This window comes from Ornithorhynchus anatinus, chromosome 9, assembly GCF_004115215.2.
Source record: "Ornithorhynchus anatinus isolate Pmale09 chromosome 9, mOrnAna1.pri.v4, whole genome shotgun sequence".
In the NCBI taxonomy this organism is placed as follows: Eukaryota; Metazoa; Chordata; class Mammalia; order Monotremata; family Ornithorhynchidae; genus Ornithorhynchus; species Ornithorhynchus anatinus.
The window spans coordinates 5,920,222-5,924,880 of NC_041736.1; the positions used below are offsets into that span (position 1 = coordinate 5,920,222).

The window sequence follows — 4,659 nt, forward strand, 5'->3', positions numbered from 1 at the left end:
GTAGAAAAGTTCTCTGCCCATAAGTCTCGAGGGGATAATAAACTATAATAATGTCTGTCTTGATGAGGGCGCATTTAAAATCTAGAGAGCTCCTGAGCCTTCCTTTTCATTGACCGATACCGGTCCCAGTTTACGGCTCCAACTTTAATATTAATTATGGCACTTGTTTTGCGCTCACTACGTGCCAACCACTGTTCCAAGTGCTGGGGTGGATGCCAGTTAATCAGGTCGGGCACGGTCCCTGTGCCCCATGGCGCTCACACTCTTAATCCCCATTTTACAGATGAGGTAACCGAGGCTCAGGGAAGTTAACTGATTTGCCCAAGGACGCAAAGCAGACACGTGGCAGAGCCAAGATTAGAACACAGCCAGGGCCGTGCTCTAGTCACTAAGTGGTGCTGCTTTCTCCTTGAATCTCTCCACATTCCCTGCTCTTCTTGGTTAGTTTTTATCAATGACCTCCATGTGACACTTAATTTGAATCAGAGAGTTAACAAATGCATTGGATCATTTCCTGTTTTGTTGCAGAAACCCATGCTAGTAGTTATTTTTATTTCTTCTGGGGCCAAAACATATCTGATGGCTAAACATGTGATCCTGGTTTTGGCGGACAGCTAGACACAGATGAGTTCAGCCCAAGAGGAAGATTCTTTGGATAATCTTTAAATAACTGCTCTGGTGATGCGTCTGCGTAGTCGGTCTCTCCGGGAACACTGGACCCGAAGGGATGGACGTGATCTGGGGGCTTATGGGCAGGAAGAAAGTAAGTAGATTAGAATAGGGAAAGGCCATCTGCTCCTACTAACCCACCCTCCCCGTCTTGGTCATAAACATACCTGTGGGTATTTTCCCCCGTTTCCCTCAATTTCCTTCTTCTCCAGATGTCTCTCAAAATGCTGTATCTTGCTCTTTGATTCAATTACTTTTCTATTAATGTAATCCATATGCTTGGTGCCTTTCAGGTAGAATCACAAGAGGAGCTCTACTTTGGTTTCTCAGTAGCCTATCCCTCGCTTCGCGTACACCTTCTGACCAACAATTTGCCTCCCCCGCCTTTACCATTTTCCAAAGGTTTTCCGGGTCGCTTCAAAGTCTCTGAGGCCCGAAGTTGGAAAAAGCGCTCAATAAATATGATTGATTGATTGACTGATTGATAGGTCCCCCTTGGCTCCTAGACCACGGCAGGAAAGAGCCTCACCAAAATGGTTCCACCAGTTGAATCTCAACAGTTCTCAGTTTCACAGGTGGGAAAGCAGAAACAAGTCTCCGGCCACTCCATCAACTTCCAGAGAACACCAGTCATTCGTTCATTCATTCAGTGGTATTTATTGAGTGCTTACTGTGTGTAAAAGCACTATACTAAGCGGTTGGGAGAATACAGTATAACAATCAGCAGACACATTCCCTGCCCACAGTGAGCTTAGTCTAGTAGGGGATACAGACATTAATATAAATAAATTGCAGTGATGTAAATAAGCGCTGTGGGGCTGGGAAGGGGGATGGATGAAGGGAGCAAGTCAGGGCGACGCGGAAGTGAGCGGGAGAAGGGGAAAGGAGGGCTTAGTCAGGGAGGGCCTCTAGGAGGAGATGGGCCTTCAATAAGGCTTTAAAAGAGAGGAGAGTAATTGTCTGTCGGATATGAGGGGGGAGGGCGTTCCAGAGATGGAGCTACAGTGAGAAGGTTAGCATTAGAGGAGCGAAGTGTGCAGGCTGGGTTGTAGTAGGAGATGAGCGAGGTAAGGTGACGGAGGGGACAAGGTGATTGAGCGCCTTAAAGCCAATGGCGAGGAGCTTCTGTTTGATGCGGAGGTGGATGTACTGGATGTCCCTGAGGAGTGGGAAAATGTAGTCTGAACGTTTTTAAAGGAAAATGATCCGGGCCTTAGAGCTAGGAGGACAGCAAGGAGGCTGATACAATAATCGAGGCGACGTAGGATAAGTGCTTGGATTAACACCGAGAGTCACAACACGGACTCCACCACCCCTTTCCCCACCTCAGCGCTTAGTACAATGCTCTGCACACAGCACTCAGTAAACACGGCTGACTGACTGATTGAGACACAACCCTTCAGTGCAGCAAGAGCCATCTTGATGCTGGCCAGAAGATCCAGGGCGAAACGCACGGACTGAAACAGCTCAACCACGAAAAACCCCAGTCCCCGCGTCCTCGGTGCATATACACGTTCCCATGTATCCTTCTCCCTCTAATTTCTTGAGCCCAGAGTTTTCGCAATTCATTTTCCGAACCTGCTTGTTTCTATTTACCCCTACTGCTTCCACGGTAGGGCAAAGTGGAGAGTGTTTTTTTGTGGAAGACTGTCACCGTTCACCTCTTTTGGTACAGTGATGGCTCTGGAACGGAAGCTTCTTCTTCTTTCGACAGGAAGAAGCAGTGGAAGAAGCAGAGTGGCCTAGTGGATGGAGCAGAGGACTGGGAGTCAGAAGGATCTGGGTTCCAATCCCCGCTCTGTGTGTGAACTTGAGCAAGTCACTTATCTTCTCTGTGCCTCAGTTACCTCATCTATAAAATGGGGATTGAGACTTTGAACCCCATGGGGGATATGTACTGTGTCCAACTCGATTAGCTTGTATCTACCCCGGCACTCAGTACGGTGCCTGGTACCCGGTAAGAGTTTAACAAATATCACAAAAAAAAAAAGATGTGCCTTCGTACCAAAGTCACGTTACTCTACCTATTGTCTTTTCTTCAAGGCCGACGGATCTCCATCAGCGAAACCGTTCGTTCACCTAAGACTACATGAGAGAAAGCAATTTCTCACAAATATTTACAAGTGAGATTTGAATTTCATGGATTTCACGGTTGTCAGTTCCACAGTAGAACGATCCCAGCATCACCGTAACGTAATTACCTGAAATAGTGATATGTTAACATGGTCGTCCTGAAGATTCTCTATGCATTTCCACCATAAAGCCTGTATTTTCAGGTCTTTATAGCCAACTCATAAAAATTCTGTTCAGATTCAGACATCTGAGACCCATATGTTTCCAGCTCAAAGAAAGATTTGTGGATTTAGCTACACTTCACAAAGATGGAGATATTTAAAAAAAAAAACATACAGAATGCATATTGCTCTCATCCTTTTTTTTTTTTTTAACTTTGGCCTCCATTACACAGTTTCTGGGACAAAACCTGCCCACTATTTTAGATATTCTGGGGTGGGTAAAAAAGGCATTTTACACACAGAATTTAACAAATTGAATTATTTGTCAAGCAGAATGATTATTTTATCATCATCTATTTTATATCTTTCCCACTGCCTTCCTGCAACAATTTGTCATGAATTTAAATTCAGATAGGAGGCTACGGTCCCGAGATATAATCTAGGAAAAAGCTTTTCACATCTCTATAAGATGAGAGAGAATCAAGCTTTCCATCACAAAATAGGGCTCAAAGTGGTTGGATAAGAGATCTCATGCAATCACCAAACAGACGAACGTTACCTCATTTGGTTTGGCTTCTAACATTTGAATCAGACTAAACGTTACGCTGATTTCTCTAGTAAACAACTATTTTGCCAGAACCCCTTGAACCACCATTTACGGGGAATAAATAATGTGTTTTTTACAAGCCTCCCCCTTGAAGTAGTTATTCAAAATACTGGAATTTCTTCAAAGAAGCACTTTCAAGGTCAACGCCCTCCACACTTTATAAGTCCCAACTGCCACTTTAGAACTTCCGGTACCGCTTAAGCCCTGAAATACCAATAACCCCAGTGGCATTTAGGTACATGTCTCATATTGTCTGTCGCTCTCCTTATCGGTAATTAATTAGTGTGTCTCCACCACTTTCTTGAGGCCAGGATTTGTGTCATTTACCTCTAAGGTGCTCACCCAAGCGATTAGTAAGGTCCTCAGCATTGAGAGAGTCTCTTCTGGGACAGGGACTGTGTCCGATCTCATTATCTTTTTTTTCTATTATGGTATTTGTAAAGCTCTTAACCACAAACCAGGCATTGTACTAAACTGGGAGCCCATCAACTACAAACCAGATGGATAAGACAATCATTTCGAAGAACCTACCAGTCTATATTCCAATTTACCAGGTTTTATTAAGTGGATGCACTTTTTATTTTATTTATAGAGCAGGCTCACCATTCCCTGCCAAGGTGGAATGACTCAAAACAAGGCGAATCTTCACACGGGCCAAATCTTCACTAAAGCTCTCTAGATTTGGGTCAGTTCTCAGAGATAATTCCAGAACGTAGCTCGGCTCATCCAACAAAATAAGTAATGGGAATACGAAGCTTGTAAAGATTTTAAAATACTAAATTAAGCTTTTGACAAAGGATTGTGCCTCGTGAACCGATAACTACTTTAACTATTTTGCCTTTATTTCCCACAATGAGAGGGAAATGTCTTTAGTGATCTAAAAAAAAAAAATCAATGTTTCATTATGTGAAGACCTCGCTGAGCGTGGGGAATATTGTTCTGCTCCTGACACCTCATTAAGATTATTTAACAAATATCCCATCCATTTGCCTGCCTGGTGCTGAAATGAACATATTTAAAGAAAAAAATCTCGAGTTTTCATGGGGGGAGAAAAACTAGGGAAACCATAAATGTCTTTCCTTGAAAGGAGTGGTTCGAAAAGCTTATACAGAAGTTCTACAGGGTTTAGACTGTAAGTTCCTTGACAGC

At 43.6% G+C, this 4,659-nt stretch overlaps 1 long non-coding RNA gene across 1 annotated transcript; it reads right to left on the reverse strand.

The window, feature by feature from the left end:
* Positions 1 to 517: 517 nt before the first annotated feature.
* On the reverse strand, positions 518 to 1,255 carry LOC114814315. The gene is made up of 2 exons (XR_003762092.2): positions 837 to 1,255; positions 518 to 745 (listed from the first exon to the last, which is right to left on the reverse strand). It is a non-coding gene; the product is annotated as an uncharacterized LOC114814315 (long non-coding RNA).
* Positions 1,256 to 4,659: the final 3,404 nt, after the last annotated feature.